A 27,562-nucleotide genomic window follows, 5' to 3' on the forward strand; every position below is an offset into this window, starting at 1 on the left:
GAAGCATGGGTACTAGTTTCTGTGTTCCACAGATGTGAAAACACTGCACAGAGAAGTTAAGTGATGGGTGCAAGGCCACACAGTGTTTGAACCCTTCTGACTGTGAAGTCCAAGCTTTCAACCACCAGGCTATAGTGGCCGCATGGTCCGCTGACACATCCGTTACCATTACTTTTCAGAGTATGTCTTCAGAAGTAGGTTTTAGTTCATATAGTGGTGGGCTTTGAAATTTCTTATATGTGGGCCTCTTTGTGTGGAATGGTATTTAAAAAGAGTATTAGGTGCCTGGGTGGCTCAGTTTGTTGAGTGTACGACTTGGTTTTGGCTCAGGTCATGATCCCAGGGTCATGGGATCAAGCCCCACTTGGGGCTCTATGCTGAGCATGGAGCCTGCTTAAGATTCTCTCTCCCTCTCTCCCACTCCCTCTCTCCTTCCCTCTGCCCCTCTCCCCTGCTGGCTCTCTAGCTCTCTCTCTTAAAAAAAAAAAAGAAAAGATGTTAGCAACACTTGTTACTTACTAGTTTTAGTTCTGTTAGCACTGAAGTGTTGTTTCATGGTTTATTCCAAATTCTAACATTATAATTGTATTTTTAAAAATTTATTTATTTTTTTGAGAGAGAAAGTGGGGCAGGGGCAGAGAGAAAATCCCAAGCAGGCTCTGCATTGCCAGTACAGAGCCCAGTGTGGGGCTCAAACCCACGAACCATGAGATCATGACCTAAGTCAAAATCAAGACTCGGATGCTCAACCAACTGAGCCACCCAGGTGCCCCTGTAATTGTATTTGGTGTATAAACCAGTCGCCCTTAAAAGCACATTTGGCTAAACAGCTAAAGCTTTGGCTTAGAGAAGGATTTATTGATGGCTTTTCATTTTTCAATTATTTTTTTTCTGGTGGGGGCAGTGTCTTCCTGTTTGTCACTAGGCCTCAATAAATTGCCTTCTACATAAGACATGTAGATGTTCTGACTTCCTGTTGTAAATGATAATGGAATAAATGGTGATAGACCATTTTCAGGAGGAAGTCCTGATCAGTATAGAAAGTAAAACTTTGCTCTCTGGGCTTTGAGACACGTGTCCTGCTTCCCCTACGTATGAAACCCTTGAGGACTGGCTTGAAGAATCACAGAAGAAGCATCATTTAATTTTTTTCTGCTAACCTCTCCCTCACATTTTTGGAGAATGCTCCTGAGACTTTTGTAAGGAAAGCTATTTGTAGTAAGAAGCCTGTCACATGTGAGGTGCCCTACCTGGTAACCACGTCTTTCACAATTTCTTTGTCTTGTTGCTGCAGTGTTCAGATGCTTTTGATTTCCAGCAGGGTACTTTTGGCTGAATGCTGAGCTGAAACTACAGCAGAATTCATTCTGTATGGGTTACTTCTAACTTTTGGCTCATTGCTCATGGCTCTGGGGGAGCTCAGACGGAAATGCAGGGAGGGATGAGGCACAGGTAATGCCTGAAATGTATTTCAGGTGGTTGGGCCAGCAACTGATCCATGCTTAGAGAATCTTCTTTCTTTTTTTTCTGGCATGGTAGGAACTGCAAAATAAGAAGAAATGTGCTTTGCTTTACAAACTTTTCGCCTTTCTGGGTTCCCCGTGGTGATCGGACAGTTGAATGAGTAATTGCACTTTTATAGTCACATCATCCCTAATCCTCGGCAACCAGCGATCTGTTCTCTGTCTGTATAATTTTGTCATTTCTGAAATGTTATGGAAATGGATTCACAACAATATGTGACCTTCTGAGATTGGCATTTTTAACTTAGCACGATGCCTTCCATGCAAGTTGTGTGTTGTAGTAGCCCGTTCCTTTTTGTTGAGAAGTAGTGGATGTGCCACAGGTTTTTTTTAGCGATTCACCTATTGGTTGTTTCCAGTTTTCAGAATGTAAATAAAACTGTCACGGACATTTGTTTAGAGGTGTTTTGTGTATACAAGTTCTAATTTCTGTGCCTAGGAGTACAATTGCTGAGTCGGATGGTTTATATATGTTTATTTTTTTATTTTATTTTATTTTTATTTATAATAAAATTTTTATTTTATTTTATATTTATAATTCAAAAATGTTTAATTTATACTTATGTATAATTTAAAAATGTTTATTTTATTAATTTTTACTTATTATTTTAATGTTTTACTTTATTTTAGTAATTTTTATTTTTTTAATGTTTTATTTATTTTTGCGAGGGTACGAGTTGGGGAAGGGCAGAGAGAGAGGGGGAGTGAGAATTGCAAGCCTGACAAGGCGGGGGGGGGGGGGGGGGGGGGGGGGAGACTTCAAACTCATGGATCATGAGATCATGACCCGAGCTGAAATCCAGTTGGATACTTGGGGGCACCTGGGTGGCTCAGTCGGTTAAGCGTCTGACTTCGGCTCAGGTCATGATCTCACAGTCCGTGAGTTCGAGCCCTGCGTCAGGCTCTGTGCTGACAGCTCAGAGCCTGGAGCCTGCTTTGGATTCTGTGTCTCCCTCTCTCTCTGCCCCTCCCCCATTCACGCTCTGCCTCTGTCTCTCAAAAAGTGAATAAACATTAAAAAAAATTTTTTTTAAAGAGTTGGATGCTTGGGGCGCCTGGGTGGCTCAGTCGGTTGAGCGTCCGACTTCAGCTCAGGTCACGATCTTGCGGTCCGTGAGTTCGAGCCCCGCGTCAGGCTCTGGGCTGATGGCCCAGAGCCTGGAGCCTGCTTCCGATTCTGTGTCTCCCTCTCTCTCTGCCCCTCCCCCATTCATGCTCTGTCTCTCTCTGTCTCAAAAATAAATAAATGTTAAAAAAAAAAGAGTTGGATGCTTAACCAACTGAGCCACCCAGGTGCCCCAAATTTCTGGTTAGTTCTTTAGAAATTTGCCTCAGTGAATATATCCTTAAATATGCTGAAAATTGGTTTTACAATGGCCCTACCATCTTATTCACATAGCTGTTTTTTTGTCAAGTGACCTTAGATACCCCACTTCTGGTAATATTACTTAGCTTATGTCACTCATTTAAAAATACTAAAATAGCACGAGAGTGTAATATAAAGCAGGAGGTAAACCCCATCCTTATCAGAAGTAACTACTATGAAATGGTTTTGAACTTTTGAACTATATGTGTTTTGTATCTTCTTTCACTCTATGTGTATGTATATTCTGTGTGTGTGTGTGTTCGTGTTCCTGTAGTCCCCATCTGCTGTTGTGTTAATGCTTTTTTTGTTTTCAGTGGAGAATGTATTATGGGCATTTTGGCTGTGATTTTTTTTTAAGTGCTTCAGCTTGGGATAGTGTTGTTTTCCTTTTTCTAACCCCTTTTGTTCTCTTATAAAAGGCATGAGAGAAGGCATGAGAGGTACCTTTGAAAGACCTAAACAAAATGTATTTTATTCTTCATTACATGAGTTTGGGTTGAAATAAGGTTGTAGCTTTATTTGCAAGGAAATCAGCAGAATTCTGGATGTTGGAATCTACCTATCCACTTTATTATAAGTAATGCAAGTTTGATTTTATGAACCTTGAGGGAAGGAAGAGCTGTGAGCACAATAATCTTTGGAGAACGTACAGTCCTTTGGGTATTAGCCTACTCATCAGGGGCTTAATCAGATGGAGTGTTTTCTTAAGTGCTACTGAAATGCACAGTTCAGTCTTTATTTTGAAATCTCTCCTGCCTACTGTCTCTCTTCCATTATTTTGATTACCTTGATGGGACATTCAAGCTGTGCAGCCTTGCTCTTTTATTTCCACAGCCTACACAAGCCAGTTTGAAGATTAACTGTAGGTGAACAGGTAGTTTTGTCTACTTGGCCAGAAATCACCCATCCAGATGAGACACATGTCAACAGAGGCCCCATAGACTTGGGCACCTGCGAGAAGGTAACTTAAATCTTGTGGCATTTTAGTGGAAACCAAAGTGAAAAGTCAGAAAGTTTGACTTATGGGAGGCAGGGCATGGGTATGGGAGGTGGCAGGGAGTAGAGAGAGAAAGAGGAGTGTGTGTGGATGTATTTAAAGAGGAGAGTCCAGAGGTACACAGTAAAGAAGAATTGTGAATTCAGGAAATCTTCAGAGTTGAATTACAGAATCTTTGTTCCGAGAGGGTGGTTACTGGGGAATGGGACGTGAGCCTACTAGTCACTTCATTATGAAGCTATGGGAGTTGTTTACGTGATGGAGCTGGAGGACAAGGGCCTGTCCCTGCCCTTCTTCTGTATTAACAACTCAGGAGAGAAAATGAAGAAATAGCTTTGTAAAGGAAATTACACTATCAGACGGTTCCCACATTTCCATCGCCAGGTTTCTAAATTGAGCTGCCCAGGATAGCAGATTGGTCACGTTGCTGACTTCCTTTCCCTCCATCTTGTTATTAGGGCCTCCGACTGTGTCCTGTCAGCTTAGGATTCTTCCTTTTCCCGCAGGCTTGCTACTTTTTCAATTCCCTGACATTTAGGGATCTAGTATTTCACTGTGACTGAGGTAGGCAGTTGCTGTACCCTCGATATTGGATACCCTTCTGAACTATTACACCGCAGTGGATAATCAAATGCCCACAATTACATTATAGACCAGATTCTGGTCACTGTACCATCAGAGACAGACTCACATCACGTGCCCTCACACAGCTGGTTGTGGGGGGGGGGGGCGGGTGTTGTTTTGCAGCAAAGTGCTGTGAAGCAGGTTCCCACACCTGAACGTGAAAGTGGCTCGTTAAAGATTAAAAGGACTGCCTGGTCCTTCTGGCCCCAAGATGGAATGATCCCCGGCATGGCGACAGCCTCTGTCTCCCAGGAGAGGCCATTTTATACAGGAGGTTTGTGCTTCCAAATGTTACAGTAAGCCTGCATTGGCTGATGCTATGGTGATAAGTTGGCATTTGGGTACTCTCAAGACATATGAGCTATATAGCATCCCATGGTTTGAATTTCCGGGCAAAACTGCCTCATCAGGAAGTCAAAAGCCTCTACTTTCAACCTGTGCCTTTTGGGAGGTTTTATCCTTTGTTTTATTTGACTATTCTGTTGAGTCAAGTGAACTTTAATCTTTACAGCCATAAAAATTCCATTAAGCCCCTTGTACTGCATCCCAGGTGTGAAAGTGTCTCAGTATAACGACTGTGGGTGACAGCTAAAATCCTTAAGAGTAGTTAGGGTAATAATTGTCTCTGGAGGCTTGAAGAAAATAATGGTCCAGTTGACAAAATAAATACAGTTCAGTTGTTGTATACTTGGTGATTCTTGTGGGTAAGAGGACTAATGTCTGTGGCATACTCAGGGAGACTGTGGCTCATTTTGGTGGTCTTTGAAACACAACTTTTCATTTTATTGTAAACAGTGCTCGGGGAACATAGCTATATGACTGGTATCTCAAAATATTTGAGTCCCACCTGCATCAGAATCACGTGGGAGCAGGAGATGATTGAAAATTCTGATTCTTGGGCCTCTCCACTTGGGCTAATCCAGAATGTCTGAGGGACTCGGATGAGAAAGAATTATTTTCAGTAAGCACCCCTGTGGATTCTTAAGTACCCCTAGAGTGGATTCTTGAGTATCCTAAAATCTACTGATTTTTCACATTTAATTTCTGTGATTTATTAGATGATAGATGTTTGGTTGATGCTCATCTGTCTTTTTTGAAGGGGAGGTACTCTAGTTTTTTAAAAAAGGTTAGAAGATCCTAGAACTCCAAAGATGAGAATTTGGCAATGTCCCTAATACTCAACAAGCTGAGGCAGCCACTGGTTTCTGGAGACTTGGATTTATCAATTCAACCTCTTCTCCATAAGAGAAAGGATATGGACATTAATAAGATTAATTTTGTTGAAAAGAATAAATGTGCAGTATCCTTTAGGATGTTGGGGAGGGGAAAGTAGGTAAAAGGGAGATGATAAGAGGAAAAAGTGAGAAAGGGAAAAGATTAGTTAATAAATGGTAAAACGTTTAACCCAGTTTTAAATTACCAATACTTGGGGTGCCTGGGTGGCTCAGTCGGTTAAGCATCCGACTTCAGCTCAGGTCATGATCTCAGTCTGTGAGTTCGAGCCCCGCGTCAGGCTCTGTACTGACAGCACAGAGCCTGGAGCCTGCTTCTGATTCTGTGTCTCCTTCTCTCTCTCTACCCCTCCCCCGCTCATGCTCTGTCTCCCTCTCTCTGTCAAAAATAAACATTAAAAAAATTTTTTTTAAAAAATAAATTACCAATACTTGAATATGTGTTCCTTGTTAAAACAAAAAAATTAAAATTCTCGCGAAACTAAAAATACCTCCTGGATCTCCCATTGCAGCTCCCTCCCTGATGTGTGTATCCTCCCATATCTTTTTGTATGTATTTGGTAATTCTCTATGGATTTGGAAGATGACAGAATCCAGAGATGTGAATTTCTTTTCTCTTTTGACACCTGGCTTACTTAACATTTGTAACGTTAAGATCTCTTGCAGAAAAAAAAGGGGGGGGGGCCTATAAATAGCATTACATATTCCTGTTCAAGAAAAGCAGTGTGAGTGTGTGCAGATATCACACACACACACACACACACAATCTCTCCTGTGACCACCCATAAAATGTACCTTTAGGTGAGGAATAACTTGTCTGAGTTTTCATAATGCATTGAGAGAACTTAATAAGCACAAAGCCACAATTATTTTTTTTATTTCTCGTTTTCATATAACCTACTAGTTTTCATATAACCTCATAAAACTTCAAGTGCCTGAAGCCATTTGTTCAGATTTAGCATCTTTTGAAAGCCCTAAATCAGTGTAATCCTCAGCCTTTCCAGTCTAAAAGAAGGAACTGGGATGGGTATGTATGGTTATATTTTGGGGAAACTGATTGGAACTGTACAGAATCCCAAACCGGGAAATGATAATCTGCCATATTTCTCTTCACCTGCTAATGGTGTTTATTTTAGCAGAATTAGGAGATTCTCATGCTTCTGGCCCCCGTGTTGCTGTTTATATAATTTACATTTACTTCCTGGGTATAGTACCATCTGAATTTTCTCTTCCTTTTTTACAGTTACTAATATAGAATGAGCCAGAAGCCTCTAACAATGTTTTTTCCAAAAGAGGTTTCATATTTGTCCATTACTGTACGAACCTTGAAAGTTGCTCCATACCAGAATGTTGTTTATCATCAACTACAGAAATATTTCTTAAAATGTGGTCCATGAGATAATGGTTGTCAGCTGCTGTAAAATGCTTTTATCATTTGAAAAGAACTAATTAACACATACTGTAGGAAAACTTCTTTTAAACAGCCATTTTCTGAAAAAGAAAATGCTGAAAGGGAGGAAATAAAAGAGAGAACATTTTATAAAACCTTATAAAGCCCAGTGTGGCTAGCCTACTGGAATAATGTAATTAAGGGGAACTAAGCAAGTTGGATAAATAACTTTTTTTTTTCTTTAACTAGACCCTTGAAAAGGAATAGAATTAAGTAGCATAGTTATTAAACCCAAAATCTGACGGTCTGCACATACATTTTAATTAACCTAATAACATTTACTGAATGACAGGCTGGGCTGGTAGTTATATCCAGAGTTCATAGCATGTGGGATCTGCCTTGAAGGATGGACAAGGCTTGCAATGGGAGCCTTGAATGCCCATGCTAAGGAAGAGCTGGTAGCCGTGGGAAATTTTGAGCAGGCAACAGAAGGATCTGATACGAAATCTCGTTTCTTTCTTATCAAATGAGAAAACACAGAAAGCAAGGGCTTAATCTTTTGTTTTCTTGGTATAGCACCAAAGCCCGTTCTAGCTGGGCAGGGCAAATTCAATAATAATTAATAGCTTTGATGAACCAGTCATTCTAGAATTGATTATTTAATAAGCTGGCCAATAAATGAGAATCGACCTAGATTTAGGGATTTTTAAATGTAAGTGGTAATACAGTTTTCACACACTCCTGTATTCCTTAAGCATCTGGTAGGTGTGATGGTGGATAATGTAGCTTAAGCTGTGTGTGGCAGCTGATTAAACAAAAAAGCCTTCAGTTATTTCTGTCTTAATTTGAGATTTTGAATTGCCTAAGGAAATAGAAAGGTCAGAGAAGGCCTAGTAGGGAAAAAGAAGAGTGAGCCTGGTCCTGGCTGACAGAAATTCACTCTGATGATTTGACCAGCTAAGGATGACTGGGCAAGTTCCGGAGTCCTCTGACCCAGATGTTCTAATTTGTAAATGCAAAGTGACTTCTTTATCAGCCACTCTGGAGAAATCTTCAGGGCTGTGAACCTGCTACCTTCTGTAATCTTGCTGCCCTGAGCCCCGGGCAGTTCTCAAATGAAACTTTGGAAAGTGACCACTGGAGCCTCCCAGGTAAGGGCTCCAGAGGCAGCCGATCGACCAGCAGGAGGGCCATGAGGAAGCTGCCCCTGGTAATCAGCACTGGATTAAAAAAAAAAAATCAGTGGGGCGCCTCTTCTTTTTCGAGGTTGCACTTGATTGTGGTTGGCTCAGGCTGGGTTGTTTGGGAAAGAGGAGTTTTGCCTAGCATGAGTCAGCACTGCCCTGGGTAAACCGCCTGCTCTGTTGCAATCTCGCTTACCAAAGATACGTCCCCAGGCGGCACCATTCACTCTGCCTGAAAGCTGCTGCTGTTGGCTCCTGAGATGAGCTCATCTGAAATGGCTCCAAGGACCTCAGCGGCAGGAACTGGAGGCAGCCTGCTCTCTGCTGTGGTAATGTTTTGAAACAGGCAAAACCAGGTAACCCCAGACTGTTTTCTCTTAGTTTCATTTTCATCAGCTAGACTGAGCTGCAGGACGAACTGGGCCAGTCCTTTGTCTCAGAAGTTCGTTAATGCCTTAAGTTTGGGTGTCTTAAAGTCAGTCCTTCAGTCCTTTGGAGGGGGTCTGAAGGGGAGAAGTTTCACTTCATTTGGGATCTGGATGTGGTTTTAGACCTAATTAGACCATTTATTACAGAAACCTTAGAGAAGCCAAACACATCAGGCTTACAGCTTTATCCATCTTTTGCTCTTATAGTTTCTGTCCTATGTTTTTTGAGAAGCAGTTTGGTCAAACTGAACCGTTATTAAAGGAAGAGAGAGAAGCAAAGGTATTTTATTATCTACCTAATCATTGGGAATATCGAATTATAGGGAACGCTGTCTTATCAGTGAGTTTCCATATTTCTGAGGTACTATGAAGCACCTCTCCTCATCCCTAATTCTGATCAGACTACTATTCTCTCTCCCTCCTGCTCTTCATTTCTAACCTTGTTTTAAAAAAAAAAAATTTTTTTTTAATGCTTATTTATTTTTGAGACAGAGAGAGACAGAGTGCAAATGGGGGAGGGGCAGAGAGAGGAAGACAGAATCTGAAACAGGCTCCAGGCTCTGAGCTGTCAGCACAGAGCCTGATGCAGGGCTCAAACCCATGAACCGTGAGATCATGACCTGAGCCGAAGTTGGACGCTTAACTGACTGAGCCACCCAGGCGCCCCTCTCTTCTAACCTTTTTAAGTCTTCAGCCTCAATGCTAGGCAGTTGTCCCTCTCAAAGTTTGCTTCTGCTCCTTCCAGTTCCCCCCAAGTGGCACATGTTCTTTTACCTCAGGCCTTTAAGGCCTTTAAGGCCTTTACATAAGCCAGCCGTCTCTAAAACACCCTGCCCCAACTTAACCTAGCTACTGGCTTTAGCCCGGAAGTCACTTCTTCCACAAAATCTCATTCACCGAGACTGGATGAGTACTCAGGAGAACACAATTTACTCTGACCATAGGGTATATCAAGAATCACCATCTGTTTTCTTAGACTTCTATCCATATTACTTGGCACATGGTTCTCAGGGTAGAATGAGGAAGAACCTATAATGTACTTCCTCAGCTCTGATCCTCTTACCAAACCGTTTGTTATTTCGGCTTCTACCCACATTACCTTGCTCGTGTTTTCCTGAAGAACCCAAGTAAACTCCAGATTACCAAACCCAGTGTTGTGGTTTTAGCCTCCACCTTACTTAATCTCTGCTTGGCATGTGGCAGTGTTGAACCATTCCTTCCCTGCCACCCCCAACCCTCTTCATTTGGCTTTGAGGCTACCTTGTCTCTTCTGAGTTTCCAGTGTCCTTCTATTATTTCTTTATATTCTCTTTTGACTATCCCATAAATGTTGAGATACTCCAAGGCTTTGCCTTGGGTGTCTTTCCACTCTTCCCCGTAGCTTTACTCCAAGGATCTCAAATATACCCATAAATTCAGCTATCCTCAGTATGTCTTACCAACCGGCTGTCTGTCCCACGCTTCAGATCCTTATTTCCAATTTGATAGACTTTGTCCAACTTGACAAACCTACCAGAGTGTTCAAAAGGCATCTTAAATTGTTACATACATTATCTCCACTACCCAGTATCAGTTATCTGCTTGTATTGCTGTAGGTTTGAACTCTGTTAATGATGTCTACCAGGTCTTCCTATTCATACTTTTTAATGCCTCACATCATCTAAATATGCTAAATCCATGGTTGCTTAAACCCTTTTGATTGTATTATTGGGAGTACTGTTTGATGTGTGGCTTTCCTTCATTTCCACTGTATTGCATTACTGTACCAGAGGTCAGAAAGTAGACATTTTGTTTAACTAGTCCAATGGCTTAAAATGTGTGTAAATAGTTTTAGGCAGGGCCTGCACTCTTCAATGATTACAGGTAACTGGGATGCCTGGGTGAGTCAGTCATTTAAGCGTCCGACTTCAGCTCAGGTCATGATCTCACAGTTCATGAGTTTGAGCCCCACGTCAGGCTCTGTGCTGACAGCTCAGAACCTGGAGCCTCCTTCAGATTCTCTGTCTCTGTCTCTCCTCCCCCTTCCCTGCTCACGCTCAGCCTCTCTTTCAAGAATAAATAAACATTAAAAAAAAAAAAAAAAGATTACAGGTAACCCTTCTCCCAGATGTTAAATACTAAAGATGTCACATTTTACCTACTTTGCCTCCAGGAATTTGAGTTTAAAACTTGTGGTTGAGACCCTTATCAAATCTTTTTTTTTTTTTAAGACTTTATTTATTTATTTATTTATTTATTTATTTATTTATTTATTGTTTTAAAAAGTAATCTGTACCCCCAATGTGGGGCTCAAACTCACGACCCCAAAATCAAGAGTCTGTACGGCTGAGCCAGCCAGGTGCCACCACCACTCCTGCCCCCTTATCAAATCTTGACTGGGCTTTTGCCACTCTACCATGGGTCTTTCTCTGCTCCTGTCTCCTCCACATTGTTGCCAAAGTTATCATCCTAAAAGCCCAAATCAAATCTTTTCGTTCTCAGGTTTTCAGAGTGCCATTGGTTCCCTGTTTCCAACTTAGCTTGATAGGTGAAGTCCTTCACAATTTGACCCTATCCTACCTATCTCATCTCCTTCCTGTCCCCAGTCATTTCTCTCCAGTCCAACCCCTTCCCAACTTCTCTCATTTTCCGAATCCCTGGTTATTGCACTTTCTTCTAGGACTCTGTGTCTTTTTCTGGTGGCCTCCCCCTCAGACTAGCCAAGTACTCATCCCCCAGGAGACTTACTTCATATGTGAAACCTTCCCTGCCTTCTTCAAGTAGAGTTATTCCTCCTTGTTTGGACTTCCACAGTTTATTATTTGGTTTCTTCCAGTAGACTGTTGAATTCCTTGACCGAGCCTGTTCCCTGGCCTAGATCCTGACGCCATCAGACAGTGTTTGAAGTGGGTTCCCAGGGTCCAACCACTAGTCCGAACATTTTTATTAGTCTTGGCAGTATTAGAAAATTCATAAGCTTTCTTATTAAGTGGCAGCTTTTTAGTTCCTATTTGATGAACTTGAGCCCATGGTGCCTATTCCATATATTTCACCTGAAACCATCAGGTAACCATTCAAAGTTGATTTGAATATTTCTTGGGCTTGCTGAAACTTAGTTCTACAATATCACCTACCATTTTTATATAGTACTTTACAAAATTATTTCCCTTGTATCATTTTATTTGATACCTACAATACTCTGTTTTGGGTGGGCTTTATTTATCCCTATTTTACTGGTGATTATAAAGCTACATTTGACATTGAAGCCTACATTCATGTGATACTTCAGAGAGAAAATGTGTTTTTACATTGCTTTAAGCAACTGGTTTGTCTCTTTATAGTTAAATATACCCTGTTGGGTTCTACAAAAAAAAAAAGGTGCCTTTGCTCAATAGGCAAGTGCTAAAGATCTTGCCTTTTACAAGACCGTTGCCATCAAGGTGGAAGGAGGTACCCTGAGCCCGCCTGACCTACAGAAAGGCCTTGACTGTGGTTAGAGATCTTGACTGAAATTAATGGCGTGCCCACTCCAACCTCAAGCTTTTCTGTTGTATTTCCTATATCTAGAATTTGTTAAAATCTATTTCAATAATGGAGTGTGAAACCAGTTTGATGAGTGAAGGGAGTCGGCACAAGGTGGAGTAAGCTGAACGTCAAGAGCCCAAAAGTTTTCGTAATAATGTCAGCATATGATTGCATTTGTAGGGTAATAACTTCTGTGGTGCTAACATGCCATATTTGGGACTGTGTGGAACTTGAACCAATACGATGAACCATAGAGCAAGGAAATAATCTCTGTTAGATGCTGGCATGTGACCTCCAGTTTTTGTCCCCCTGCCCGCACTGCGCCAATGTTTGAGAGGATAAAAATGATTACAAAGTTTAAAAACAAGTCCTATCATTGTAAGTTTAAGAAAAAAAAGGAATGATTTTAGCCTACTGAAGGAAAAGCTAAGGGATGGCTTGATTACCATCTTAAAGTATAAGAATAGTTTTTGCCAGGGGGGTTTTGATTAATTGTTCTTTGGTACTTCAAAGATCTAAGAGGAAATGGGCTTAAATTGAAGGAGGAGTCATTGTAATGAATATGAGGAAGATTTTCTTGATCATCCAAGTTGGGAAACATTTGAATGATTGCTAAAAGAGAGCGTTGAATTTCTGACGATTTCAGTTTTCTATTACTGTGTAGCAAATCATCTTAAAATTTGAGTGGCTTCAAATGGCAACCATTTTATTGCTTATGAATCTGTGAGTTGTATTCAGGGAAGAAGGGCATATTGCTTTGCTCCATGTGATTTGACTTGACTGGGAGATCCAACATGGGTTCACTCACATACATGGGCCTCTCTGCTAGCTGTTAGCTGAGACATCTCGGTTCTCCTCCATGAGTTCTGACACTCTCTTGGTCTCTCATCATTCATTAATCAAAATCAGGCTCCTTTTACATGGTGGTTGGTTTCCAAGGTGGCCATAATGGAAGCTGCAGGGCCTCTTAAGGCCTGGGCCTGGGCCTGTTAATCAGTATCTCCTGGAGGGTGTTGGCACATATGAGACAGTCTATGTCCTTTCTCTCAGATAACCTTAAAATGAGGGTGGGGGTTGAGGAAGGGAACAAGACTGATCCAGATAGGTATAACATAAGGCAGAATGGTGGGTGCCTTAAGATAGGCCTGCTGGTCTCCTCTTGCTTCCAGGACCTGATTGAACCCTCCGCCTGGTATGCTCTGCCCTCTAGTCTGCCTAGGCTAAATTATGTCTCATTCATTCAGCACATCATTTAAGGAATGTTTTTTGAAACCTCGCATATTTTTTCTCATAGTTTCTAGCACCTTTTTCCTTCATAACATTTTTTGTTTACAGTTTTTACAATTTGTAATATTTGTGTGATTATTTGACTGATATACAGTAGAAAGAAATATGTCTGCTTTGCTCTCCAGTAGCTAACATAGTACCTGCCTCATAAAAGGCACTCAGCAAGTATTTGTTGAATGAATAAGTGGTTGATTGAATGCATGCATGAATGAAGTGATACTTGAATTCAGTTTTAAAGGGTGATTAGAATTGTGGACAGGTGGAGCAAATGACTGGGAAATTCATGGTTCTGAAGTGGAGGTGTAGATTAAATTGCTCATGTAATTCTAGAAGATGAGAGGAACTGGTTTGGGTGGAGATGAAGGGTTTGGTTTTGAGTGTATTTGCTGTGCTAAATTTGAGGTATGGATATCTAGGAAGCATTTAGAAGTCAGGTGCTGACACTGAAGGGTGAGAACTGATTCCAGATATTTAGATTTGGGAGTTATCTGACTAAAGTCTGTGGAATCCATTCATTCAACACAGACTCCCCAAGCCCCGACTGTGTGTCAGAAAACTGTGTTACAGGGCAGGTGAGCTCAAGTCTCGCTGAAGAGGAGCCAGCTTGGTGAAGAGAGCTATGGAGAATGTTCCAGGCCTAAAAGGAACCACAAGTGGGCAGACCTGGGGGGGGGGGGCAATAAATCATCCTTTTCTTTTTGAGGACCTGAAAGGAGGATCACCAGGGGATTAGGGTGAGGTGAATGGGGGAACAGGGCAGCAATGGGGGGCGAGGTAAAGCAGGAGAGAAAGGCAGGCCCCATATCACACAGGCCTTTGTGGGCTCTATGGGGAGTCTAAGCTTTACCAAAATAAGCATGGTGGTGGGAAGGTCACTGAAGGTTTTAAAGCAGGAGAGTAACAAGCAGTATGTTTTTTTGTTTTTTGTTTTTGTTTTTTAAATGAAAGGTGATCCTGAGTACTGTGTGGAGAAAAGAGAGTGGCAAAGAGGGGGCCAGTCAGGAGGTGTTTGCCCTAGTTCTTGAGAAAGATAATGGTACGTAGGACAGGGTATGGCAATGTATAGAGTGAGAATGGGATATTTGCAGGATAGATTTGAAAAGACCCAGTAGAATTCACTAGAGAAGGAAAAGAAGAATGGTAAGTACAGAGTCCTAGGGGATACTTAGGGGGCAAAAAGGAGGAGCCAGGAAGGACTGGGAGAAAGATTGGTCTTTGAAGTCAAAGGGGAGTCTAGCTACTGCACTTTCAGTGGAAACCGAAGGGGAAGAAGGAGCCAGAAGGAAGAACCCGGGTAGGTCATTGGTATATGGCGCTGCAGGGAGGTCAGGAAGGTGGAGGATTTAGGGAAAAGTCATGCGTCCAGCCATCAGATCTTTGGTGACCTTGGAGAAAGGGCTTTGGGTAAGATAGTGGAGCTAACAAATGAGTGTGTGACCTGGAGGTGAAGCAGAGCACCACTCTTTGTTGGAGAAGTAGGGAGTTCGAGAGAAAGGGAGACTAAGCGGAGAGCCCACTTGTGCAAACTTGCACAGAGAAGCATATGTGTGGAAACAGATTTATAAAAACTTTAGTGGACCAGTGTTTACCGAGCATCTACTCTATGCCAGTTGCTGTGCTAGGAACTGTACTGAGCCTGTTCTATTTATCTTTGTTTTTAAACAGTTTGCCTAATAGTGTAGTGACCTCCAAAATGAATTTCTAGATTCTAAGGTATATAAGAACTTCCTTTGGGGTATAGGAAGGAGACATCAGAACTAAGTTTTTTATTGTGTGTTTTAATTTTTTTTAATGTTTGTTTTTGAGAGCGACAGAGGGTGAGTGGGGAAGGAGCAAAGAGAGAGAGAGAGACACACACACACAGAATCCAAAGCAGGCTCCAGGCTCTAAGCTGTCAGCACACAGCTGGACGCCAGGCTCGAACTGAAGAACCGCGAGATCATGACCTGAGCCAAAGTCAGACACTAAACCGACTGAGCCACCCAGGTGCCCCAGAACTAAGTTTTTAAAAATATTTTTATTTTACTCTTTGAAATTTCTTCTTAGTATTATGTTTTAGAAAGAACACAGTAGGGGCACCTATATTACATATAGATATATTGGAGATGTGCTAATTTTTTTAACTGATGGTCAGAAATGGTGCTCTCCTGGTCTACTGAATAAAGGGGAGTTTTTGAGATGGAAAGAAAAGAAGAGGCAGAAAGGGGGGTGGGGAATCAGCATACCAGGTAGTTTGTACGTTGTTTTAAACCTGTCCAAAACCCTGTGATGCTATTTCCGCCATTTACAGACAAACTGAGGACCAGAGACTAACTTGCCCGACGTCACACAGCTAGTTAAGTGGTAGAACTAGAATTTGAAGCCAGGTCTGTTTTGCTTGAAAGTCTTCTTACCTGACATATTTCCCCCCTCCCCTCGTCTGCTTGATGGCTCTTTCATATTTTTCCATTTAATTCTCACATCTTAAAATACACATTTTGGGTGTCCGTGGGTGGCTCAGGCGGTTGACTGTCTGACTTCGGCTCAGGTCATGATCTCATGTTTTGTGGGCTTGAGCTCCCATCGGGCTTTGCGCTGACAGCTCAGAGCCTGCCTTGGATTCTGTGTCTCCCTCTCTTTGCCCCAACCCCCTTGTGCTCTGTCTCAAAAATAAATAAACATTAAAAAAAATTAAAAATGAAATCCACATTTTGCAGTTGAAGAGTCTGAGGCAAAGGTAAACGGTTAGCACGTGGTCCCATATCTAGGGTAGGGCACCAGTGGCGCGGCGCGCCTGATCACCGTGTTCTTCCCAAGGTACCACCACTGCCTCAAAGTAAATAGTCAGAACCCTGTTGAATTGTTTCGGTAAAGTAGGTGAGGCAGTTGCTGGTTATTCGACCAAGGCGTGGAAGAGGGGAGAGGGATTGGTTGGGCTTACACAACTGTGTAAGAAAACAGTACTACTGTGTAGAAAACAGTAATAGTTCCCGCTTTTTGAGCATTTTGTGTTGTTAAGGGCTTGCATTAATTACCTCATTTAGGGATTCCATTTTACAGAAGTGGACGCGAAGATTGGGAAAGTTTAGCACCTTGACTGAGGTCACGTAGGAAGACTGTGAGTTCTGTCTAACTTCAGGCCCCATGTCCCAAACCCTGCTGAACACTGCTCTTTGGAAAGTTCCTGTGGAGACATCAACTAACGATGAATAAAAGATTTCTGAGGCCAGTGGTGGCTTGGTCCCAGTTGTATGAATTTGTGGGGTACCCAGTAAATAAAGTCTTCTGACGTTTCTGTCATACTTGGTAGCTCAGGTGTGGAGAGGTTGGGGAGTTAGAAGGGAAGAAAACCATAGAATAAGAGTTCAGTAAATCAAGAGACTTCAATAAATCCTGCCTCAGGGTGTAGGACTGGTGGATTGCAATGGATTGTGGTGTCGAAGAAAGTTGTGTTTGAAATTCATTTTTATAATAAATGTGGTTCTGTTTGATGCAAGGTATGTTGGGATATGGAGGCAAGAATGCAAAGATGATAAGATGGGATCTTTGACCTCTAGAAGGTCAGAGAGAGAGAAAGTGTTTGACTGTGGTGCATGATTGAAGGGTATGGAGCGGTAGAAGGGGAAGAAGTATGGGGAAGTATTCTACAGACTGGCTTGTTGTAGATCGAGGGTGGCACTAGGTAGGGCCGGCCCAGCGGGTGCCATCTGTTTCCTCAGGAAGACCCCTCAGGGTTTCGGTCACTACGTCTTAGGTCTGGTTCAAGGCACAACATTTGTCTTGTTTCGTGCCTGGAAATGATCAGTCTTTTGGGGACAGCACTGTATTCAGACTTCAGTGTCTGTGATCAGAAAGGAATGACAACTTATTATTTTAGAGTGACTGAGGCCTTTCCTATTGACAGGATTCTGGATTTTGCTAGGGTATTGCTTTTCTATATCAAGAGATCTGAGAAATGAAATTTAATAATACCACGCTTGATGAGCATGGAATAATAGAATAGTTTGTGAGGGAAGTTAGAAAAAAAACAAGCTAGGATTATTGATTGCCTGGGGCGCCTAGGTGGCTCAGTTGGTTAACCGTCTGACTCTTGATTTTAGCTCAGGTCTTAATCTCCAGGTTTGTGGGGCCTGTTTGGGATTCTCTCTCTCCCCTCTCTCCTGTCCACCACCCCCATCAAAGTAGGTAAATAAACTAAAAAAAAAAAAAGAAAAAGAAAAAAGATTGTTGATTGCCTACTATATGCTCAGTTTGGTACTGAGTGCTTTTGCATAGAGTAGGACATTTAATTCTCCCAGTGGGCCAATTATCCTCAGTTTATAAATAAAGAAACCAAAGCTCTAAGCCGGTAAGAGGATAAACTGAGATTGGAACCCAGTCCCTCCAGTTCTAAGATCCCATACCCCTAACTGTTGCTGTACGCAGTTCCCGTTTAAGCTTCATGAACAGACCTTGTCCCACAGGAGAGAAGATGGTGTGCCACCTAGTTGAAGTATTTCTCTGCCTTGGGTTATTCTGGACTCAAAATGGCCCCCTCTGTTTTTTTCTAGGTTTTTCTAAGTTTGTTGACCACATTTTGATGTGCTTGTGTTCTTTTTATTTTTAAGTAATCTCTACCCCCAATGTGGGGCTTGAACTCATAACCCCAAGGTCTAGAGCCATGTGCTGTACCGACTGAGCCAGCCAGGCACCCCAAAGTGGTCACATTCTTTATTTAAATATGTGAATACCATCACCCAAGCCCTTTTGTCTTCCTGTCTTCTTGCTTTTAGTTTGGGAGACATTGTATCTCTTTGGAGGTCCTAATCTGTACACATTGATTTTGCATTAATTTTATTATCTTAATTTTATGGGTCATGAGATTCCTCCAAGCTCCTAACTTGTCACCCTCTCTCCTTCCTCTTCCTTCTCCACTGGATTTAAACTCAAATTCTGAGTCTGACTTTGGAATACTTGTCTGGCTCCAGTCCAGCTATCCAATTTAGCTGTGGCTCTATGGATTGCTAACTGTTATTATTACCATCCCTCCCTTCATGCCCACTTACAGCTCAAATCAAATCCAGTTTCTCACTGTACCTCTGTGTCCTTGATTTCATACTTGGGTGTCCTTGCTTTTCTGTTGTGCTTTTGGCTTAGAATGTCATTCTTCCTGTGAAGCCTCTTTGTCTGATCCCTCCCTGGGAGTAATCACTCCTTCCTCTGGGTCTCATAGTAGAGAATTCTCTTTTATGGCACAGTACACTTTCTGCTATATATTTCAATAGTTTGTGTACATGCCTTTATCTCCTACTAGACCATAACCTCACTGAATAGATTTATCCAGATGACCTTTGTATCTCCTCTAGTGTCTAATTCAGTTCCCTGCACGTAGTAGGCATTCGATATCTGTTGGATGAATAGGTAAATGGAGAAGCAGAACTAAATTTTTTTTTAAATATTTGCTTAGAGAGAGAGAGACAGACAGAGCCATGAGTGGGGCAGGGGCAGAGAGGGAGGGAGACACAGAATCCAAAGCACAGAGCCTGATGCCAGCTTGAACCCACAAACCGGAGATCATGGCCTGAGCTGAAGTTGGACATTTAACCAACTGAGCCACTTAGGCGCCCCTCCTGAAGCAGAAATTAAGATTTAAGTTTCTGCTCATTGATTTGGATTCTGCCCCCCGCCCCGCCTTTTTTTTTTTTCCTTTCTCATTTCTTTTTCTTTTCTGTTAAACTTGCTGTGTTTTCCTTTGTACTGACTCACCGAACTTGTCTTTACCACTCCTTTTTCTTACTCAGATTTTGCCTCATTTTTTCCCCATTAACAATCACTGTGTGGGAGTGCCACAAGCTGCTGGTCAGATTGTCTCCATCCTTTTGTGGCTTTATTCTGTACAGGAATCATATGACCAGCATGAGAACCGAGTGGTGACTACATTAAGATTTTAATAAAAAGACCATGTGTAAAGAGAACAGTCCTTAAGGTTTGTTATTTAGCTTGCAAATGGGAAACTTTCCGATCCACATTTCAAGGGAAGGGAAAAGAATCCTTGGGTACTTGAGAGGTAGGTAGATCAAGGCATGTATTCACACTGTGGATTTGTGGGGTGTTGGAGGTGTCTTTTTTGACCAAAGAAATAATGCCAAAAGCCACAGAAGCTTCCTCTCTTAGTGTTGAATCCTGGAATCTACAGCTGGAAGAAACATTAGGGATTTGTGTCGTTCAGCCTTCCTGTTTTCCAGATGAGAAAACAGACCCTAGGAGGCTAACCGATGGGTCCATAAAAACTGGGATATTTGTTGGCCCAGCATTTATTCCCAACACTGAATGTGGCTTGTGGGGGACACCACTAACTCTTTGAAAGCGGTGAAAATTTCACTTCACATGGAGGCTTCAGGTCTGTAAAACCAGAAGGCTTTTGCTGCCAAGTAGACCCAGATTGGTAGCAGGTTGGGTTGGGGGCAGTGTTCACCAGAAGGGCCCTTTTAAGTGTTGTGATCACTCGGGTGGTTCCCTTCTGGGCATCTGCTCAGTGGGGATTTTGGGCCGACAGAAACCTGTTTCTTCTACATTTGAAAAGAGACCCACATTTAATAATAAAAACATTTCCAATCTTCCTTGCTCTTTTCCCAGCCTTCATATTTCACGTTTTGTTTCAGGCGTGACTTTCTTATCTCAGCGCGTGTTTGTGTTCAGTTTTTATTATTTAGGTCAGGCGTCAGTAGGAAGCGTAGGAGAGACCGAAAGTGGCTCAGGAGCTCATGATTGTTTTTTTGGTGCTCTTCAGGTGAATCTTTTTTAACCCAACTCATAGAACAGATGTTGTCAGTGGACTGCTGTTCAGTGAACCATTTGTTGGCAGATATGAAAGGTTACCTGTTTTGTGGCTAGGCAGCAGCAGAGTAAATAGATCAGACTGCCCAGAACAGGAAGTCAAGTGCAAACAGGATGTGCTTGTCTTTACTGTAACTTTGTGTATCTGTGTTTTGAAACTTGGTGTGGTTAAAAAGTCAAGACTTCTAGTATTTGAGCTTGACCAAAGATGTCTCTGTTTCTGGTTTGAAAAGGTGGTAAGGCAACTAACTAGTCCTTTACTGCCCTTGCCTGTATACAGGTACACATCTTTCTTCTAGGGATTAAGCCATTCTTCCTGGTGCATGATGGTTTTTCCTCCCTTACACCGTATTGCATCCATATGTTTCATAAAATGAAACCACTGAATTGCCTGCTGATGTGTTACTTTTGGTAGATGAGCGATCCAAGCTGTGCTTGGCTATTTATTTCTTAATAACAGTAGAAAATCTTAGCCTATAATTCCCCAGCCTTTTAAATTACAGGTTCCTTTTGTTGGATTCCAGGATTTCTAGCACACCTTTTGAGTGCTTCCTAAGTGTGGTAGTTTACAAATTACCCCCAGGCCTTTTTAGTCTTTGAATTGAAAATTTCCTTGAATGTTGGAGGCTGGATCTAAAGCTAACTGCTGAACTGTTTTACCCCTGTAGGCATGTTTCTGGAGAAGAGATTAAATAAGCAGTTTGCTTGTTGGGGAGGTCACTCAGCTGGTAAACAATCTTAGGAACCTCTATTTGATAAACCCCTTCTCATTCCTCATTGCTTCCCACTGCTGAAATCTGCTTTATTACGTTCGTTAGGGAACTGGATGGTCTATAGAATAATTCCCTTTGGGAAGTAATCTTGGGATCTTTGTGGATTATCATAACCACTTGAGCTATTTCAGAACAGGTCCATTCTGGTGGTCTCAAACCATAAACTAATGAATATGGAGCAGGTACAAGTCTGGGTAATGTTTTTTGTGCAATCCACATCCTTGCCACATTGCAGACTATCCTTCCACTTTTCTTGTTTTTAAGTATTTATTTATTTTGAGAGAGAGAGTGTGCACTTGTGCACCTGAATGTGGCCAGGGGGTTGGGGAGGGGGTAGTGGCAGAGAGGGAGAGAGAATCCCAAGCAGGCTGCATTTAGAGCCCTATGTGGGGCTCAAACTCACGAACCGTGAGATCACGGCCTGAGCTGAAACCAAGAGTTGGGTGCTCAACTGACTGAGCCACCCAGGCACCCCTGTCGTTCCACTTTGTAATTCCAGGAGCAGATGGGTAAAGTGGCACATGTTGGCATCAATGAGAATAGCATTACAGTATCAGTATTATGATAGACCGATACCAGCACAGGTGTCTCTTTTCTTGACTCTCGCAAGGAGTGGTAAATATGAGCCAGTTTGCACTTCATTGTGGGATATACAGGCAAAGAATAAAACCCGAAGACCAGGTTAAGCACAGGTGTTCTTACCAAGAACATGAAGGATTTCTTTGTGGTATGAGGTGAACTAGAAATCTCCATTTCTGCCTCTTGGGAGAGATAGTGGACATATCACATCCTGGCAAGAGCAGAAAACATTTCAGAGAGTCAGCATAATTTCTAGATTGAGATCAAACATCAAACCAAGCCAAAGGTCTGTGGGAGGAAGGGGGTGGTTAGTCTGAATTTATCCTGGGTTTATCACAAACTCCCATCAGACTTCAGCGCAGCACAGGCAGTTATGGGGCACCAGGTGGGGGCCAGAGGTGTGTGTGTGCTCAGTCCTCTGCATCAGGTGGACAGAAGGGTTGAGCTGAGGGAGAGTCTCCAGTAACTGAGCCGTGGGAAAATTGGCAAACTTGTTGGCAAAGTGGTGGACTTGGGACGAAGTGTAGCAGGCTGGGCTGCGTGAAGGGAAAACCACCTCCAGACCCCCTCTGCCCCTTCAGGGATTATAAAGTTAAGAGCTGGTGGGAGGGGCCTGAGTGATTTAGTTCTTGGAGGATCATTAGAAAACTAGACTTTGCCTGATGAAAGAAAGGTATTAGCAGGTCTTGAAAAAAGCAGATAGAGGATAGAGCAGGTAAATTTTGTCCCTTTAAAGAACCTTAAAACAGCTTTTCTTTAAGTTACTTGTAGCCAGCTTTTATCGAGTACCGTTCTGTGCTAGGCTCTGGAGTACATGCTTGACCTGCATTATTTTAATCCTTTCAATTATCCTTTCAACGTAGCAAGCTCTGTTGTTTTTGAGAAAAATAACGTTTAAGGGGATTAAATAACACCAAGGGCTAGAGTCCTCAGTTGAGTTCACGCCACTGTACTTTTAGCCGCAGTTTTGTGCTGTCCACTTTGGAAAGGCAGACAGGGTCATTTTGACCCTAGACAGAATTCACGCCCTGAAGCGCTGCCTTTCCCCAGGGCATTGCATGTGGCAGAAACCCTCTCAGTGAATCCCTGGCTTCCTTATCCTGGTGACTCAGTAGTCCCGTCACCGTGATAGTAGCTCAGGAGAACAACTTCTTGGGTCCAGAATAGCCTTTCTGGTAAATCCTGTTTTCTGCAGGAGAGTTCAGAGGGATCAGAATCTCTTTATTCTTGATGAGCTCTGTCATCAGTTTTGATGGAAGAAGGATCCTGTGGTAATTAAACCACAGGTCCATTTATTCTGTTTTCAGCTTGTTTGAAGACTCCTCTGAACTGCTTTCTTTCCTGATTGACTCGCCCTTTGGGGCAAAATGCCTGGGCTGAAATTAAATGTGTAGGTTTCTCTGCTGCAGTGTTCAATCTGTCATCTCTCCTGAACGCCACACTAAGAAGCAGCCATTTAATTGGTCAGACCCCGAGGGTGAGATTTTGGCACAAGGCCATTGGTTAGAATTACTTTTCCCTGAACTTCGCAGCAGATGCTGAGGTCCCTCTGCAAGTATTTGTCATAGACTAGTTGAAACGAGGGAGTTTTCAAGAACATTTATAACTTAGATTATTGTGTATGTTTTTCACTTGTTTACAACAGTTATCACTTCAGGAAAAGAGCTCATGTATTACTAGCGAAAAGTGAAACCTCCCTCCTTTCCCCTTCTTCATGCTGTCATTTTAACGCTTTGTGTTCCAAGACCCTCTGCCGTGGTTCCTTGTGTCCTTGTGTCCTGCTTCTCCCTCCTCTGGCTCGAGCTGCGCACATCGGTAGCGACTGGCAAAGCTCTGCTTAGACCTGGGTGGATCTGGTAGAGTCTCTTTGATTGTCTAGCATTGCTTTTCTCTGTTGTTTCTCTTCTCCATGTGTTGATTTCACTTTAATTTGTGCTCTCTGCAGTTCTTATCACTGTGCTATTTATTTCCAACCGAAGCCGCTGGGAGGTCACTGAAGGCTTCTGTGCCTTTCGATGCAGGGAGGGGATGGACGTGCCGATCCTGTTCATCCTCGAGGTTTTCTGGCTTTCTAATGCTATCGTAACTGGCAGTTTTAACATGTGTCTGTTACTTCTAGAAACTCAGTCTGTTACCATTCTTAGCAGACACTTTAAAAACTTAATCCTCAGCAAGTGTGAGGTAGGCATGTACCTATTAAGCCTTTCCCTTAACATACTGCTATGGTCATTTGGGTTTAAAACCCTTAATTTGCTCATCACCCTGTAATCAGGATTGTAGAGTTTTCAAGCATGAATTTCTCTCTCTCTCTCTCTCTCTCTCTCTCTAAAGTTCTGTTGCTGTTATCATTAATAAGACTTCAACAAATACCTGGTGATCACGTTTACCTGGCACTAAGGCTGGGAATTAAGCTGTAAAGTAGACTCTTTTCCTGTTTCACTCCCTAACCATGGGAGAAGAATACTTGAAAAAAAAAATTACACAAATTGTTAGCCAATTGATTAAATGCAGTGCTGCTAGAATGCTCATCCCCTCAGAATGTAATCACCATGTGGTGAAGGTACCTTGCCTGGTTTTGTTCCTCTTGGAGTCCCCAGCACCTGGAAGAGAGCTCTGCAGAAAGTAGCGCTAAGCAGACAGTCAGGTGAATGAATTAAAGTTCTTGGGAGGTGTACGAGATGCTGTGGGAGCACAGACAGGGTCAGAGGAGGTTTTCCTGAGGAAGTAAATGCTGCGTGAAGAGGTCAAGGTCGAGGGTATAGCGTGAGGGAGGTTCCTGAAAACCCACATTAGCTTGGTCTTTGAGGGGTCGACGGAATAGCAGGGTAGCTGGAGCTAAGAGCAAGGAGAGCGAGGCCCTGATTGCCAAGGATTTGCTTTCATTATTATTTAATGGGTACCAGTGAAAACACTTATTAAAAGGAGAGTAATAGAGCATTAGGTAGTTGAGACAATGAACTGAAAAACCCCTCCTCAGCTGGAACCAAGGTGGGCAAGGATGGAAACCGAAACATCTTAAATATTGATTAAGGGCTCTCTATCTTTAGAAAGTTGGGGGTCTGTTCATAGCATCAGTACCCCAAAGTTGTAGTGGGTCGGAAATGCAGATGGCCTACTGGATGTATAAATTAAAATTCTGTATTCCTGGAGATGGTTTGTCTGCCATCCCTTTTATAAGGTCCTCAAGTGTTGAAAGGTTGGCTCGGCGGGTAGGTGGTTTCCACTGCCTCTCCTATGGTCAACTCATTTACCTTGCTCTCCAGCACACAGGCTCTGTTAGTAGTGCTGTGGGGAGGGAGTTGTGGGTGGTGAAAGCATCGCCCTCTTTCTGTAGGGCCACAAATTAATCACCCCTAGCTGTATGACCCAACCCGAAGGGCCCAGCCTCTTGATTTACAAAAAGAACATTGTAATTTCGATGTTTGCAGGATTATTGTATTAAATGAGACAACAGATGCCGACAAAACAACTCAGGTGTTTTGTAGTGTTTTTACTTTTCCTGAAAAAAATACTGTTTTCTAGGATCATCTGAGAAGGGATTTCTGAACCCCTGAGTCTAAATACCTCCTATTTTCCCCTTGTCTACCCCTGAAATAATAGCACAGGAAATTCTTTCTCTCACCTAGAGCTTTGATCCTTTATATTAAAGTAGAACTTGGGAACTGGAGGACATAGGAGTCCTAGTATCTTTGAAGTCTGACATCTCAGAATGAATAGGGGCCCTGGGAGCTGGTTTGGAGAGAGGCAAACATTGAATCCTCCTTAGCCCCATGCCTTATTATAAGGCCAGCCATTTACTGAATGTCTAGTACCATCTTCTGCTCTTTTTGTAAGACTAAAAATTAGCTCGTAAAGTACGCTCCCTCTTTATACTGAGCACCTACTCTGTGTCCAGCTTGCGAGGTACAGGCAAGTTTATTCGTGTTCCACCGAAGCTCAGAGAGCCCACTTTCTCAAGCTCATTCCGTTACTCCTTGTTAGAGTTGGATTTAAGGTCACGTCTGACTGAAGCTAAAACCAGAGTAAGATGTAGTTGGGAATTTTTTTTCCCCTTTTTTTGTTTTTGAGAGAGAGTGCGAGCGAACAGGGGAGAGGGAGAGAGAATCTGAAGCAGGCTCTGCGCTTTCAGCTCAAAGCCTGACGTGGGGCTCGAACCCACGGACCCTGAGATCATGACCTGAGCTGAGGTGGAATGAATGCTCAACCGACTTGAGCCACCCAGGTGCCCCGAGAATTTTTTTTTTTAACTCTTGTATTTTCTAAAAATTTAGCCCCCAAATGAAATGCCTAGCTAGGAAATATGCATTATCCACTCCCCACATCCTAAGGACTGCTTGGGAGGATGGACAATGTCTATTAGGATTTAAAGCCTTTGGAAATGTTTTCGTCTGCTGTGTTCCAGCCTTGTGACAGATCCCTTGTTTATGCCCAGCCCAGACACCACTTTACCAGGGCTGCTGATCTGATTCAGGCCTTGGGTGTTAGAGTTCCATAATATACTTGTCTTCTCTGTGACTTAGGTGTTCTGAATTCTTTATCCTAAAGTAAATATCTCAGAAATAATGTCCGTATCACAGAGAACATGCTTCACTCTCCCACGCCCAGCAAGTGAGACCAGTGTGTAATATGGTGCACTTGTGGGTTGCTTACTCACAGATGCAACAGTGGCCCTGTTTCATGCTCATGGTGTTGTCTGTCGCCAGCCCTTTAAACCTTCCCCAGCCAGGGTGGTTACCTTAGGCAGGTTTGCTGGAAAATTCAAGTTGTGACTTTGAGTTTGGGTTTTAAATTAAATAGTTTTGAGGGATTTCAAGTTTCTTTTCAAACTTTAGAAGTGAGCAGCCTTCCAAGTTGAGAGATGATTGTAAATTTCAGGTGAGTTCTCAAGATAAGGATTCTTTATCGTGTGGGTGGTGTGATCAGCTGTGCCGGAGCCCCACCTAACCCAGTCCCTTAGGTGGTAGGAGACTCAAGCTTTGGGGCACCAGAGAGAAAAAGCATGAGACGTATGGGGCTTTCTGGCCCATAGTCACTGTTAAACATCTAGGCTGTTGCCATTTTAGAATTGTAACTTAAAGTTAAATGATAATTTCTTTTAGCACGTTATTTATTGATCAGTGATCACTTACTGTGGGTTAGGCACTTTCTGAATATTATTTTTCATCCCTACAGTTACCTCCCAACGCAGGGATTATCCTTTTTATAGAGGTGAGAAAACAGACTCAAAAAGCTTAAGTCACCTGTCCAAGGTTAGCTACCCTTTGTTTTTGATAAAGGGCTTTTTTTTCATAGTCCCTTTATGTCACTATAAATATTGACAAAATGCTTTGGGCCCTAAGGAGAGATAACTAGTACTTGCCTCATTGGCTGTATTGATAAAATACTTGAACGTTCTTCTGACCTCTGTTTGTTCATTCCACCAATTATTTGGGTGCCTGCTGCAAAGTGGCATGGTGCTAGATGTGGATAAAAAAGTGAGGACAGGTGGGGTTCCTGGCCTTGGAGTTTCCAGTCTGTGGGTAGATCAGCTGTAAACAAAGCTTTATAATTGCAGATTACGGCAGTGCTCAGGAAGGAAACTAAGGGCAGTGAGAGAGAGGCAGTGTGACTGAGGAGGACTCCTCTCAATCGGTGGTGTCCGGGTTACATCCTGAAAGATGAGGAGGAACAACCCAGGCAGGGAGAACAAGCGGAGACCTGGAGGCAGGATGGAGCCGTGTGCTTGACCTCCTAAAGGCCACCATGGCTTGAAGCTTAGCGAGCAGGGAGAAAAGCAGCATGACACGAATCAGAGAAGTGGACTGGTGGCACATGCAGGGTCTTTTAACCGTGCAAGGAGTTGAGTTTTCCTTCTGAAATGCAGTGGGACTCTGTTCAAGA

The 27,562-nt window shown here is 42.6% G+C and overlaps 1 protein-coding gene across 6 annotated transcripts in view; it reads left to right on the top strand.

Moving 5' to 3' along the window:
* Window positions 1–27,562, top strand: part of RFFL (ring finger and FYVE like domain containing E3 ubiquitin protein ligase) — a 67,550-nt gene that overhangs the window by 11,728 nt on the left and 28,260 nt on the right. The window contains exons 1-2 of one of the 6 annotated variants that reach the window (XM_049636631.1): window positions 3,861–8,283; window positions 8,530–8,672. The exons of 2 other annotated variants lie outside the window; for them this stretch is intronic. The gene's annotated coding sequence lies outside the window, so the exon portion shown is untranslated. 3 more of the 6 variants (XM_049636630.1, XM_049636633.1, XM_049636629.1) reach the window with 3 other exon arrangements.

Source organism: Panthera uncia, chromosome E1 (assembly GCF_023721935.1).
Source record: "Panthera uncia isolate 11264 chromosome E1, Puncia_PCG_1.0, whole genome shotgun sequence".
Lineage (NCBI taxonomy): Eukaryota > Metazoa > Chordata > Mammalia > Carnivora > Felidae > Panthera > Panthera uncia.